Source organism: Gekko japonicus, unplaced genomic scaffold, assembly GCF_001447785.1.
Source record: "Gekko japonicus isolate JY-2015 unplaced genomic scaffold, Gekko_japonicus_V1.1 scaffold5226, whole genome shotgun sequence".
Classification (NCBI taxonomy): Eukaryota; Metazoa; Chordata; class Lepidosauria; order Squamata; family Gekkonidae; genus Gekko; species Gekko japonicus.
The window spans coordinates 7,571-23,630 of NW_015168822.1; positions in this window are offsets into that span (position 1 = coordinate 7,571).

A 16,060-nucleotide genomic window follows, 5' to 3' on the forward strand; every position below is an offset into this window, starting at 1 on the left:
GATTTACAGACACATGCCACCAGGATCTCTAACATAATCCCCTCACCAGCCTGAGATGAGAGATCCCAGAACCTCAGTTGGTATGTGGGGTTACACTCTAACAACCTGTACACTCTGTATAGTTAACCTTATTGGTAGCAGCCTTTGGCGAGCAGTTCAGGCGACAGGAAAAAGCTTAGAGTCAATGTACATCAATCAGACACAGTTATAAACAGAATAAAAAGTTTATTAGCAGATACTTGCAACCAGGCTAGAAGAGATTATAAAGTAACAAAACTTATGGCCCTTTGGCCCTAACTAAACATTAGAGAAGTCTGCATAGTTACCAGGGTAGTCCATAGTCAAAAGAGTCCATTTGGAATAAAGTCCACTAGGTCTCATCTTTGTCCAAGGTTCCAGCCATGTGCTTGAGAAATCCTTTGTTCTCTCCCAAAGAGCACACAACGGAGATACAGCATTTCAGGGTACTTTTAGGAGCAAGCAAGAAAAGTGAGCTCTGCTCCCCGGGTTAGCTAATTTGAACCCCAATCTCATTAGAATTAGCTTTGGCCATTAGCCAATCCAATGCGACAGGTACTTTCCAAATTTGGCGTTGCCGTGGAAAATGGGTGGGGGTAAGCTGGGGAATAGCAGTCGTCCTCTGCAGTAAGACGATGCTACGTGCCCTTCTACATGCTTCACTGAGGCATCTGGATTTATGGGGGCAATTTGGACAAATGGTCAAGCCATGTGGCGTCAGGGAATGAGGCAGATACATTCCTAAGGGGAACCTGAAACTTCTAGAAATCACACAAGGGGAACATGAAACTATAGGGATCAATTTTCCTTTACAGTCCTGAATTTATCTTATATTCTTCTTCCTCTTGTCTTCTTTTATTCCAGTCATCCTTATATCTTGTCTAATTCTGTAGGACTGGGGTCACATTGGATCGTCACCCTCCTCATAAATCAAAGCTATATGTCCCTCCTGCCACATCTGAGGAAATATCTTGCCTTCGCTTATTTTATTTATTTATTTATTTTTATTTTATGACATTTATACCCCGCCCTCCGTGCGAGCAGGCTCAGGGCGGCTTACATAAGGCACCAAGTGCATTCAGTATACAAATTACATGATACAGAATACAAAATTAAAACAACTTAGAACAGCTTAAAATCAGTTCTGCGGATGCACATCTAACATCTTGTGTAACGGGGGGGAAGGCTGGGGTGATGGAAAGATGTTGCCCACCCCCCCAGTGGTCTCTCTTTACAAAGAGCGGTGGTGTAAGTGGCTGTGGCGGCTCCTACTCATAAGCCTGGCGGAAGAGCTCCGTCTTGCAGGCCCTGCGGAACTGCGCAAGGTCCCGCAGGGCCCTGATCTCCTCCGGGAGCTCGTTCCACCAGGTAGGAGCCGCCACTGAAAAAGACCTGGCCCTTGTTGCCACAAGCTTGGCCTCCTTAGGGCCTGGGGTCACCAGCTTATTCATTACTTTTTGGAGTGGCAACATGATTCCTTCTTCCAGGCATTTATAATACAGTGCCGTTAGCCCATCTGGGCCCGGAGCGTTGTCTTGTTTCATTTTTGCTATTGCTTGTGGAATCTCTCGTGTTGTGATTTTTTGGTTCAAAATATCTCTATTTGCCACCCAAGCTGGAATGAAGAGACAGACAAGTGTCGAGTAAACTAAAGGGCCACTTTATTAACTATTAATATTTGCAATCTGTATGCAAATACAACCCCGTCAATTTAACAAGTGACCAGCCTAACAGAGCCACTTCTGAACAAATATCCCAAGCCACGACTACAGTACAAGGTAGGTGAAAACACCCTCGCCATAGAGCCAATTCAGGAAGGGGCAAAAAATTCCAACCTGGCCCCCTTATTTTTTTAAAACAAGTTCTTTATTTTGTTATTTTATAAACCACAAATTTTACAAAAATACAACTAACCTTTAACAAACAGAATTGTTACATAACACCCTTTACATTACGTATCTTTAGGTACAATCCTCTCTGAACAGTCAATAAAACATGAAGTCTAAATATTTCTTAGGCACTGAGCAGATCTTATTCGTAGAGTTAGTAATAAATTAAAAAAAAGAAAACCATCTTTTCAAAAAGTTTGTGGATGTTTTAATATTGTCATTTGCTGCTATCAGGGAAGCCAATTTGTCTGTGACCGCCATTGACTCACAGTCGGGATTTTCTTCGATTTCCAATTTTGAGCTATCAAAGTTTTTGCTGCTAAAAGAAGGATTAACAAAAGACCTGGTTTATTTCCTAATTTTTTATTGTCTGACCAATGATTTAAGAGTATATATTCAGGAGTAAATGAAATCTTAAAATCTAAGATTTTCTCTAGATGTCCTAGTATTTGTCTCCAAAACTTGGCGATTACCGGACAATCTCACCACTACCTGGCCCCCTTAAAGAGAGACCAGCCGAAGCCTGTACTGTGCATGGGACGGGCAGGCAGACGGACGGATAACATTTTTAGGGTCTAATACCCCATTCTTACCTCTAAAGCTTACCTGAGCTCTGGGCCATTCTAGAGCTTCCGGACTTGTTGGCTCAGGCGCTTCTCATTCTTCTTCTTGACTTGTGATGTTTCCTTTGGCCAGTTACTGGTGGATAATCCGAGCCCTTCCTTTGTTATCTGAACTCTGGGCAATTTGAGGACTTCCAGCCTTTTTGGCTTCTGAGCTCCGGGGAGATTTCCTTCCACGTTTTTTGTGGCTCTTTCAGAACCTCTGCCGTGAAGGTCCTGTGGTGATGCTGAACTACCTACCGTTTTGACCTTCTGTCCTGCTCCTCCACGCCGTTTCTCCAGTAATGTCCGTCCACTGGATCCAGACCCTTTTTCGCCCTTCGGTTCAGCTGTGATCCTGACCTCTTTCTTGGTGTTTTCTGGGTCAGCTTCAGGTCTTCTAACCTGAGAACATGAGTGCGTCATGAGTAACCGTACGTGCCCTTCATGAAGGCCCTAGGTTTGCAGAGCTTCTCTTCTCCCCTCTTTTGACTCCCGGTCCTTCAGGAGAGGGGCACATTTTTGATGGATGCTTCAAGCTCTGCCTTCTTTAGCTGAGATCTGGGCAGTCCTAGGACTTCTGGTCTCTTCTGCTCATTTTCTTCCATGACCTCTGGTTCAGCTTTTATTTTGACCTCCTTCTTCATGTTTTCTTTGTCAGCTTCAGGTCTTATAGCCCCTGAGCTTCCATGGCCCATTTGAGACAGTACGAATCCATCTGAATGCTGCCCCGTTTCAAAGATCCGTGTCTCTTCCTGAAACACAAATAAAACCCGAGCATTTTAAGGGTTTTTTTTAAAGAACTCAGCCGTTTCCTTACATGCCATGCATGATCAAAACTATTTACGCTGCTCTCAGCATTCTTCTCACTAGAGTGCCCAGGGTGCCAACCCCCAGGTCCAGGCTGGAGGTCGTCCAGGATGACACCTGGATCTCCACGCCACAGAGATCAGTGCCGCTGTTCAGCCGTTCCGCTAAAAGCCTTACACAGGAGAGCAATCGGGTGATCTCTATTCGTGAGCCCGTCAGATGGCTTAACTAGCAACAGATGGGATGTCCTTAGCGGTAGCTGTCGATGGGCGACCAGCCGGACTCTGTTCCATCTTATCTGGCTAACCTCTCCGCCCCAAACCCCAATGTGAACTAAGGAGATGTCCTGCACTTATATATTGTGGGCTAGTGTCTTCATACCCTCCGTGCATCTGGCAAAGATTGCTGAGTTTCTCGACAGCTTATGCTACGATAAAGTTTGTTCATCTTAAAAGGTGCTCCTGGGCTATCTTCCACTGTTGACCCTCCCTCTGGAAATCCCTTGTAGGCCGTAGTAAAGGCAGTCTGAACTTTCTCTTTCACCTCCTGTTCGTCATCGGGGGTCGGGGTCATCTATCGAAAGGGCATCTCCATAAACTTCATTCGAACCTCCACCTCGTCGTGGCCCAGGCTATAAGGCATAACAACAGGTCAGAATATTGCAGATGTGGGGAAACAGATGCGAAGGGGCTTTTTTTTAATGTCCAAAAGTTTAAAACAGACGTGTGGGACATGAGGCCCTCCCATTCTTTCTGAGTTGCAGAGAGCTGAGAGGGGGAGCAGAGAAGGAGGGCACCCGTGGCCTGACCCCCCCAGACACACACACACCTCCATCCCTAGCTCAGAGACTCACCAGAAGAGCAGGAGGGCGGGTGGGAGATGGCAGCGGGCAGCTCTGACTCCCGGGGCTGCGGTGGAGTGCCATGGTGAAAGAAGTTGCCCAGTCCTGGGCTCGTTAGTTCCATCTCGTTCTGGCTCCTTCTGCCTCGAAATGACCCCTGATAATAATGATGATGATGATGATTTCAATCATGTTCATGCAGAGGAACTTGATTATGACCTGAGAGCTATCTAATGAAAACTAGCTACTTCTGGGTGAGATACTACTTTGGCACTGATGGTTGATTCATGCTCTGGGAACAACACGGCCAGATCTGTGTTGCAGAGATCATGGGCTGTAACAGCGTTAATGTGGCCATCATGGTGCATCGGACTTCTTGCGGGTCCTCGCTCTGTCTGGCACTCCAATGCCCTAGAAGCACGTGAGCCTCTGGTGCACACATTTTTCTTAGCTCGGGAAGGAGGGCTCCAGAGCAAACTAATTTATGCAGCAGCCAAATCGCTCGCTCACAACTTTAATGCCTGTAGAATGTTTGCTCACAAGCAGGGGTCATTTCGTAGACAAAGAGGTGCAGGAGCTCATTAGCATAACACATTAGCATAACTTATTTGCATATGCCACACCCCCTGAGATCACCGGAAGTGTGTCAGAAGGCAACACCCACCGCGCAGGCTCCACTGGACTGTTTTGGATTGCTAGCTATGGGGGGGGGGGAGCATGCAGATCTGCCCTTCATAGAGGAGGGAGAGCTTGTACCTGAATAAAACTTGGTCTTAAAAGTGCGACGGGACTGTTTTGGACCGGGGGGCCGGGGGGGGGGGCTCTGCAGCTTACCTGGCTGCTTCTTGCTCTGACTGAGGGCTGCTGGGAGCAGGGGGTGGGGCTTGTTGCATGTGCCCACCCCCTGGGCTCTTTACTGCTGGAGCTCTGCTCCTGTGCGCTCTTGCAGGAAATGACCCCTGCTCACAAGACTCCACCGCTTAGAAGGAGCATGGCTCCCAGCCCGGGAGGATTTGGAACATTCTAGCAACCTCAGGGTCAGTTGGTCTGAAGTAGCCTTCCTGATTGGTTCTGCATAGCTTCCTAGTCCTGCAATAAACTAGCCCACTAAAGTAGATTTTATGGTCCTTTTCCTCCCGTTGTTCTGCAAACCCCTTGGCTAAGGAGACGGGAGGGACTCATCCCCTTTTGGAGGTGAGGGCAATCTGGCTGCGACCTCTGTCACCCCATTGATCGCCAGGGTTGATGTGGCTGATCAGGCTGGCTAGGCAGGTGTCCCCCTACCTCAATCCCTCCCCACTCCATGTGCATACCTCCTGAAGCTGTGCACTTGGTCAAAGCAGACGACCATCCCAGGTAGAAGGAGTGTGCTGTTCTTCGGTCAAGGGCATAATAATAATAATAATTCTTTATAAGCCTCCTCTCCCTTCCCTCCTCTCCCCGAATCACCCCCCATGGTAGTGTGACTTGGGAAGGGAAAGGATTTAAATACCTCCTCCTCCCTCCCTCCCCCTCCCGGAGCCACATACCCTTAGCGGTGCGACTCAAGGAGGAAAAGGAGGGGATTTAAATGCCTCCCTTCCCTCTGGTGGAGTGACTGGGGTGAGAAGGGAGGAGGGGAGCAGTTGACTCAGAGGCAGAAGTTGGCTCCTGAAGGCATTGACGTACCTCCTGAACTCCCTCGCATCGCTTGGCTGTGGCGGCATGATGCAGACGTCGACGACTCCGAAGGCCTCCTCAGCTTCCTCGCGTCAGGGCATGGACCACTCCCAAAGACCAAACAAACCACTGCTAAACCTTTGGCAGTCTGTTCCGGCTTCGGCATTTGCTTTGAGTGCTGAGACTAGTCCTTTTTCAAGGCTAACCCGAGCCCTTCTTTGGGCAACTCCACCAGGGGCAATTTGAGGACTCTCAGCCTTTTCCATTCACGGGCTTTGAGGAGATGGTTATGGGCTGCTGTTTGACTGCGGCCAGTTCTTGGTTCCTCCCGCTTCCCCTGTGCTGTTCCGTGCGGTTTGACCTCGTTCTTTGTCTTTTCATCGGTTTCAGGTGTTTTTAACCGCGAATAGGTCATGAGGAACCTGACGTGGCCGCGCGATTGCCCTAGCTGTGTACAGCTCCCATCCCCTCTGTTGACCTGGAGTCCTCTTTCTTCCGGCACTTCCGGGAGAGCTTTGGCATTCTGTCCCCGCCTTGGTTCTTTCTGCTGCTTCTTTTTCAAGGCTTTTTCAAGACTAGTCCTTTTTCAAGGCTAACCCGAGCCCTTCTTTGGGCAACTCCACCAGGAGCAATTTGAGGACTCTCAGCCTTTTCTGTTCGTGGGCTTCGAGGAGATGGTTCTGGGCAGATGTTTGACTGCGGCCAGTTCTTGGTTCTTCCCGTTTCCCCTGTGCTGTTGTTCCGTGCGGTTTAACCTCTTTCTTTGTCTTTTCTTCAGCTTCAGGTGTTTTTAGCTGCGAATAGGTCATGAGGAACCTGACGTGGCTGGGTGATTGCCCTAACTTTGCACAGCTCCCATCCCCTCTATTGACCTAGAGTCCTTTTTCTTCTGGCACTTTTCTTTTTCTCTAAGGGGGATTTTTCCCCCCTGAGAGGCCAAATAGGGGTGCATTACATTACATTCGTTGCAGTACGTTCACCATTCCAATATGCCATTCAAAAAAGAAATTTATTTATTTATTTATTTATTTCACTTTTACCCCGCCCTCCCCGCCAGGCAGGCTCGCTCGAATACAGAGGATGTATAGCCCTCCCTGGTGAGAACCCATCTGCAAGGCCTGAATGAGTTTAGCATATATAATGGGATAAGAAACCAAGGTCCCTGTTGAGTCCTGGGGAGGCCTTTGTCCCAAGGGTCGCAAAACCTTGCAATTCAGCAGTGTCCCGTCCCATTCTGCCACAGGAGAATTAACCCAGCCAGCGGGTCAATGGACACAACTCTGACGTCAAGAAGCACAAGGCTGAGAAACCTGAAGGATAAGACCTCAGCCTTCCTGGGCGTTCAGCGGGGGACCTCCAAGCAGCTGTTTGGTGTCAAAGGAACTTCAGGGACAGAATGGGAGGGGAGGTTGCATCCCCTGAAGAACTTGGGGTCAGAGATGGGAAATGATCAGCTGGGGTTAGGGGATCCTCCCCCCCCCCCACTGCAGCGCCCCCCCTACAAGTCCCAAAGGCAATTCAAACACTCGTCCTCCTCTCCTGTCAGTGACTCCTCAATGTGATGTTCTCTGTGATATTCTCTGTCCACTCCGTCCAATGCTCCAGTCCACCTCTCCACTTCACCTCCACCTTCAACTCGAACTTCGCCGTCCACTTTGCCACGTAGAAAGTAATGCCAAATATCACAGAGAAAATGGGTTCCTCACCTCTCCAGCTTTTCTTTCAGTTCTTCGTTCTCCTCCATGAATGTTAGCATCTTATTTTGGAGGAACTGAACTTCTGTCATTTTCTGATATGTCTCCATTCTCTCTATATATAATATGAGGGACAGAACACCATTAGCCCCACAGAGTGGTCCTTGGTCTGTATGTCGTAACTCATTTGACAAGCAACACTTTCCCTCAGCCGCAGAAGAGTCACTTCCAATGCGTCCCTCCCCACTTCCCACTAACTGCCACTGAATCAGAAAGAGGAACGATCCGGCACCCGCTGGCTTGGCTCGCACCCGGCAAGACCACCGGCCACAAGCAGGGAGCCGACGGTTCGACAGGCCGCTTTGCTTGTGACAGGCCCGTCCTTGTCAGCCAGGCCTCCATTCCTCAGCCCCACTTGCCCCACGGCCAAGCCCTCCATGACCCTTATCTCCCATACAACTGCCACTTCCGTTTCATACTCAAAGAGCAGGTCATGATTTCACTGAACCCGACCTCCCACATGAGGGAAATTGTGAGACTGTACACACCCTGTGCCCTAACACTGTCTCCTCATCTGGCTGTTCTAAATATCCCGACAAGAAGACACGTCCCCATCTGAAAGCGACGTCAAAGCTTTCAAAACTGTCATCGGGGAAAATGGAACTTCTTTAAGATGTGTCCCGGAGAGGAAGCAACATAGAAATTAATGTTTTATGGATCAAAAACTGGCTAGCTGTTAGCCGCCCTGAGCTACTGGATAGGGCGGGATAAAAATCGCAAAATAAATAAAATATAAAACAGAGAGTGAGTATAAATGGGCAATTTTCTCAGTGGAGGGTGGTAAGCAGTGGGGTACCGCAGGGATCAGTACTTGGTCCACTGCTTTTTAACTTGTTCATTAATGATTTGGAGATGGGAGTAAGCAGTGAAGTGGCTAAATTTGCGGATGATACAAAGTTGTTCAGGGTGGTGAAAACCAGTGAGGATTGTGAGGCACTCCAAAGGGATCTGTCAAGGATGGGCAAGTGGGCGTCAACATGGCAAATGGGGTTCAATGTGGCCAAGTGCAAGGTGATGCACATTGGAGCCAAAAATCCTAAATATAAATACACATTGATGGGGTCTGAACTGGCAGAGACTGAGCAAGAGAGAGATCTTGGAGTTGTAGTGGATAACTCACTGAAAATGTCGAGACAGTGTGTGACTGTAATAAAGAAGGCCAATGCTATGCTGGGGATTATTAGGAAGGGTATTGAAAACAGATCAGCCAATATAATAATGCCCCTATATAAATCAATGGTGAGACCTCATTTGGAATACTGTGTGCAGTTCTGGGCACCACACCTTAAAAAGGATATTATAGCTTTGGAAAAAGTGCAGAAAAGGGCAACTCGAATGATAAAAGGGTTGGAACACTTTCCCTATGAGGAAAGGTTAAAGCGCTTAGGGCTCTTTAGCTTGGAGAAAACGACTGAGGGGTGACATGATATCGAGGTTTATAAGATTATGCATGGGAAAGAGCAGGTAAAGAAAGAGGTACTTTTCTCCCTTTCTCACAATACAAGAACTCGTGGGCACTCCATGAAACTGCAGAGCGGTCGGGTTAGAACGGATAAAAGGAAGTACTTCTTCACCCAAAGAGTGATTAACACATGGAATTCACTGCCACAGGAAGTGGTGGGTGCTACAAGCATGGACGGCTTCAAAAGGGAATTAGATAAGCATATGGAGCAGAGGTCCATCAGTGGCCTTCTTGGTGCTTGGGGGGGAGGGTCAACAGTGGGAGGGCTTCTAGTGTCCTGGCCCCACTGATGGACCTCCTGAGGGCACCTGGTATTTCTGGCCACTGTGTGACACAGAGTGTTGGACTGGATGGGCCTTTGGCCTGATCCAACATGTTCTTAATGTCAAATATCCTAGGGAAAATGGGTTCCTCACTTTTCCAGTTTTTCCGACAGTTTTTCCTTTTCCTCCATGAGGATTAAAAGATGGTTCCGCAGGAATTCCACTTCCGTCTGCTTCCTGTAGGTCTCCATTCTCTCTATATATATGAGGAACAGAACACCTTTAGCCCCACAGAGTGATAATTTGCCTGTATGTCGTAACTCATTTGACAAGCAACCCTTTCCCTCAGCCGCAGAAGAGTCCCTTCCAAGGTGTCCCCCCCCCCGTTTCCCACTAAATGTCACTGAATTAGAAAGAGACACCACCCAGCAGCACCCACTGGCTTGGCTCGCACCCGGCAAGACCACCGGCCACAAGTAGGGAGCCAACGGTTCGACAGGCCGCTTTGCTCGTGACAGGCCCTCGTTCCTCAGCCCCACTGCCCCACGGCCCAGCCCTTCGTGCCTCCCATATAACTGCCGCCTCTCAGGGCCCTCGTGGACCATGTTGGAAATAGGTGTGTGTTGCAAGGAATCTGAGGCTCAGTCGGTGGGTGGTCAATGGCAGTTGAGCCCTGTGTGTTCACCCGCCCAACTGTCAGGAGGCGGAAGTTGTTTCCTGATTCCCAGTTCCTATTATTATCCGTTTCTCTTATTATTTGTCTGTCTGGTGTTTTTAATACACTACACGTGTTCAAGGTGGTTTCCAATTGAAATCACAAAATCTGATAGCAGCGAACATATAGCTATGTAAAACGGTGGCCGAATGATTCAGGATGACCGTACGGAATAGCAGGAGCCGACATCAGATCCAGGAATCGGCAAGTCACTGGGCAAACCCAAGTCAGTGATGGTGCAACCAGCCATGCTGTGACATGACGAGGACAAAGGTGCTTGCAGTCTCAAAACAGCTGGGGACCTCTGAGCTGGGATTTCTCCTCACAGAGAGATTAGGCGGGGGGGGGGCTGCTCTGAGCCTGTGGTCAACAGAGTGGCCGGAAGCCCGCAAGGAACTCAGGCAGGTGCTCCCTCTAAGCTGTGGAGTCTTGTGAACAAAAATTCTACTGTGTGAGCTACTGGCATTAAAGTTGTGAGCGAGCAATTTAGCTACTGCATACTGTTAGCCGAATTGCTCTTTAGGAGAGACAATTGGAACAGTTTATTAAATGGGATTCCGGTCAATTGTATACGGAGGATGGGCTGCACCAATATGTTCTCAATGAAGAGACAGAGACAGAAGTAAAATTCTCTTTCGTTTATTAAATATCAAGCAAAGCACGCAATATGATACACACACACAAGAACTAAGTAAAAACAGAGAGATTTGGTAAAGCACTTTCGCATTAGCAGGTTATCGTTGGCGGGAGATATTTACCTCAGGTGAGGTATTCCAGCAGGAGGTATTAGGGAGGGAAGGAAAATGTAAATGGGGAGAGAGCGTGTAGTCAGACCAGCTGAAGACACGTGTATCACTCTAGCTGCGCAGACTAGAATGTAAAAGCGAGGCACGGGTTTCAGGATAGAAAGCTGGATTGAAGGGGAAAAGCAGACAGGCAGAGGACGTAGGTAAAAGGGAGGGGTGAGCTGGCTGATCTGTGTTCTAAGTTTTAAAGCTGCTTGCGAGCAAGAGGGGGTGGGCTCCGGTGGCTTACACTAATTGGCCCTACCCTACATGTCTGGGATTGGCTAAGGGGTCAATTTTCAATCTATTAACTGTAACCGTTGGTACCTGGGAGGGGGAAAGAGGTACGTGCGGAGGCAACAGTAGCGCTGACTCAGCACTAGCCATGTGGATTCTCCATGTGGACTGGAACTCTCTTGTAGTCTGACAGAGGGGAACTCTGAAATAAGCCTTTCATGTGTAGGCTGAGCGTCTGGGCTAACGAATGAGTTTTCTGTGTTTGCTGTAAACCTTGTGTTTCCACACTCACGATAAGCAGGAGACACTGGGACACCTCTGGAACGATGTTGATTCAGCAGATTATCAACCTCAGCTGGCATCTTCTTCTCTGGGTGTCCTCAAATCGACCTCTTTATAACACAGTCTCTTTTATTAGCCCTTTGCATCAAGTTTTATTCATAATACAGTCCAGAAATAGCCCAATAAAAAGCGTCTGGGCTAACAATACATTAGTCTGCTCTGGAGCCCTCCTTCCTGAGCTAAGACAAAAATGTGTGAGCCAGAGGCTAATAAACTGTGAGCCTGCTCACACTAACTCAGCTTAGAGGGAACACTGTGACAGGGAATGGGAAGGCAGAGGTCAGGGCGGCTGCAGAACCGGACACTGGAACTGGAAGGGGGGCAAGGGGGATGACGGCCCCTGGGAGCGGCAGAGGTGTTCTGGGAGTGAAAGGACAGTCCCTAGGAACAGAATAGGGATGGGCACGAACTGGGAAATGCCAGCTCAGCTGAGGTTCAGGAACCGGACGGTTCCTGAGCTGGCTCCCAAACGGAACCATGAAACCGGGCCGGTTCACAAAACAAACTGGTCCGAGCGCTTGAACCAGTTTGAAAACCCGGGGATGCTCTCTGGGGTCCTGAGGACCCCGAATTCACAGCACATCTCCAGATGACTCTCCTCTTCCTGCCCATCAAGTTTGGTGACGTTTCGACTTTGAGGGTCTGCGTGACGGACCCAGAAAGAAGGTGTCCCCGGGAAAGGGTTTCCCAGGGAGCTGTCCGGCACAGGTTCTGGAGTCCACAGCGTGGGCCCTGTGCAGGCTAAAGACATCAAACTTGTGGCCATTCTCCAGTGAAAGGAGGTGGGTGGAGGTGGAGGTATTGACCGGAGAACATCATCATTGCGGTGAAAGACGGTGAGTGAGGACTGAGGAGGAAGGAGGTGGGTGGAGGTGGAGGTATTGACCGGAGAACATCATCATTGGTCAATATCTCCACCTCCACTTCCACCCACCTCCTTCCTCCTCAGTCCTCACTCATCTTCCCACCAAGTTTGATGAGGAATGGCAGATCCCCCCCCCCAAACAAGGTGCCCCCAGCAGGGTGACATCAGGGAGCTGTCCAGCGTGGCTTCTGGAGTCTACGGAAGGAGTCCTCAGCACGCCAGGGGCACCAAACTGGCCGTGGTCCTCACGGAGATGGCCCTTCTACGACAGGGCTCTACAGTGGGAACAGACAGCATGCCATGGTGGGTGGATCTGGGGTGCTCTTTGGCCTGCTTACATCTCCCTCGGAAGGAAGTAGGGCTTGTCATGTGACTTTGTCACAATTTCCATTGAGGCTTACCTGACAGGAAATCCAAGAGCCCAAGGAACTGAGTTAAGAAACAACGGGTAGGAGGGAGGATTAAGGGGGCGCCATTCCAATATGCCATTCAAAAAAGAAATACACTCGAATACAGAGGATGTATAGCCCTCCTTGGTGGGAACCCATCTGCAAGGCCTGAATGAGTTTAGCATATATAATGGAACAAGAAACCAAGATTCCTGTTGAGTCCTGGGGAGGCCTTTGTCCCAAGGGTCGCAAAACCTTGCAATTCAGCAGTGTCCCTTTCCATTCTGCCACAGGAGAATGAACCCAGCCAAAGGGTCAATGGACACAACTCTGACCTCAGGAAGCACAAGGCTGAGGAACCTGTAGGAGAAGACCTCAGCCCTTCCAGGGCGTTCAGCGGGGGACCTCCAAGCAGCTGTTTGGTGGCAAAGGAACTTCAGGGACAGAATGGGAGGGGAAGTTGCATCCCCTGAAGAATTTAGGGGTCAGAGATGGGAAATGATCAGCAGGGGATAGGGGATCCTCCCCCCCCCACCTCAAGGCCTCCCAGCACGGCTGCGTTCCAAAAGAGGACTGGACTCGACCAACCTGGATTGTTTCCAAGTCAATTCAAGGCAATTCAAACACTCGTCGTCCTCTCCTGTCAGTGACTCCTCAATGTGATGTTCTCTGTCCACTCCGTCCAATGCTCCAGTCCACCTCTCCACTTCCAAATCCACCTTCAACTCAAACTCCGCCTCCTCACCCGTCTCTCACTGGAGTGAGGTGGGGCCCCCCAAGCTCCCCTTTTATCCCCTCCTGAGGCCCCTTTGTGTGCTAAATGGGGTGGGTGGGTGTCACAACGGTCCCAATTTTAGCAATTAGAGCCCCCCCGGAGGGGAACAGTCCTTTGTTAATTAGGGGGCCCTCCCTTGTGGCTCCTCAAACTTGTCCCTTGTTGTCCCTGGCCGGCATCATCATCATGGGGGCGGAATCTGTCACTGTAGCCCCGGAGTGCTGGCGTCCAGTGTTCCCTCTCAGCTGAGTTCGTGTGAGCCAGCTCACAGTCTTTCACACACACACACACCCCCGGCTCACACATTTCCGTTTCCGCTCAGGGAGGACGTGGCTCCAGAGCAAACTGACGGATGAAGCAGCCCTATGGCTCCCTCCCAAAACTCTCGCCAGAGTTGCTCACAGAGGACTCCGCAGCTTGGAGGGAGCCCTGCTCACCTCCGGCCTGGCCTTCTCCTCCTCAGCCCAGGCCCAGCCCGCGGGGCCCAGAGGGAGAGGGAGATGGGTGGGGGACACGGCCTGCCTCCTCCTCCTCAGGGCCCCCTTCCCGCCCTCCCTCCCTCCATGTATGTGTGTGTGTGTGAGGAGGGGGGGCAGGGCTATTTTGGGGCAGGAACACACAGGAACAGAGTTCCGGCTGGCTTCAGAGTTGGCCACGCCCACTACAGCCAAGCCAAGGGAAGGAAGTTTAAACTGCCTCCCCTCCCCTCACAGCCACGGGGCACCTGGGCAAGCCAAAGGAAGGCACGAGGTGTGGCCTATTATGCTAATGAGATGCAATGCCGGGGTGTGTCATAATATGCTAATGAGTTTCTACTGTTGGGTGTAGCCTATTATGCTAATGAGTTCCTGCTGGGCTTTTTCTACAAAAAAAGCCCTGGGGGGGTATCCTGCTGGGTCTCAGGGGAATGAGGGGAGGGGGAGAAAACCTCCTACCCGGCCCACCAGCGCCCCCCCGGGGGAGGAGGTGCCTGAGGGGGGGGCTGCGCTGCAGGCTCCTCTGGCCTGAGGCGGGGCGGCGAGAGGGACTCTGAGCCAGTGTAGAGGGCGTCAGGGGGAGGAGGAGCCTCCCCCCCCTGCGCATGAGGCTTCTTCTTCGGGGCCCTCCTCGAGGCGGGCATTTCAGTCAGCACCCCCCCCCCCAACACACACATTGGCCTCCCTGCCTTCTTCCCGCCTGAGCAGGGCTCCCCTCTAAGCAGTGTGAGCAAAAAAATCTACTTCGTGAGCCGCTGGGTATCAAGAGTTGCGAGCGAGCGACTTGGCTGCTGCATAAATCAGTTTGCTCGACAGCCCCCCCTTCCCAGTTTGGCGTGGTGGTGAAGTGTGCGGCCTCTAATCTGGGAGAGCTGGTTTGATTCCCCTTGCACCTGGCTGGATGACCTTGGGCAAGCCATAGTTCTGTCAGAGCTGTTCTTGAAAAAGAGCTGTTTCTGTCAAGAGGTCTCTCAGCCCCACCCGCCTCACAGGGCTTCTGTCCTAGGGAAAGGAGTCTGTAAGCCGCTCTGAGACTCCTTTGGGTAGTGAAGGGCGGGGTATAAATCCAATCTCTTCTTCTTCTTTTACCTCACAGGGTGTCTGTCGTGGGGAGGGGAAGGGAAAGGAGTTTGTCAGCCGCTCTGAGACACCTTTGGGTAGTGAAGGGCGGGGTATAAATCCAATCTCTTCTTCTTCTTTTACCTCACAGGGTGTCTGTCGTGGGGAGGGGAAGGGAAAGGAGTTTGTCAGCCGCTCTGAGACACCTTTGGGTAGTGAAGGGCGGGGTATAAATCCAATCTCTTCTTCTTCTTTTACCTCACAGGGTGTCTGTCGTGGGGAGGGGAAGGGAAAGGAGTTTGTCAGCCGCTCTGAGACACCTTTGGGTAGTGAAGGGCGGGGTATAAATCCAATCTCTTCTTCTTCTTTTACCTCACAGGGTGTCTGTCGTGGGGAGGGGAAGGGAAAGGAGTTTGTCAGCCGCTCTGAGACACCTTTGGGTAGTGAAGGGCGGGGTATAAATCCAATCTCTTCTTCTTCTTTTACCTCACAGGGTGTCTGTCGTGGGGAGGGGAAGGGAAAGGAGTTTGTCAGCCGCTCTGAGACACCTTTGGGTAGTGAAGGGCGGGGTATAAATCCAATCTCCTCTTCTTCTTTTACCTCACAGGCAGTGTTCCCTCTAAGCTGAGTTAGTGTGAGCTAGCTCACAGGTTTTTAGCCTCCAGCTCACACATTTCTGTCTTAGCTCAGGAGGGATGGCTCCAGAGCAAACTAATTTATGTAGTAGCCAAATCACTTGCTCACAACTTTAATGCCAGCAGCTCATGTACTAGAATTTTCCTCACCAAGACTCCACAGTTTAGAGGGAACTTTGCTCACAGGGTGTCTGTTGTGGGGAGGGGAAGGGAAAGGAGGTTGTAAGCCGCTCTGAAACTCCCTTGGGTAGTGAAGGGCGGGGCATAAATCCAATCTCTTCTTCTTCTTTTACCTCACAGGCAGTGTTCCCTCTAAGCTGAGTTAGTGTGAGCTAGCTCACACTAACTCAGCTTAGAGGGAACACTGCACCTGATGGGCTTTCTTGGGTGTTTTTAGGAGACCCGTGAAAGGGGAGGGGACATTGGAGTCCCTCCTGGCTCTAGGGAATGTAGGGAGTGGGTGGGGGTTCCCACGGTGCGTCTC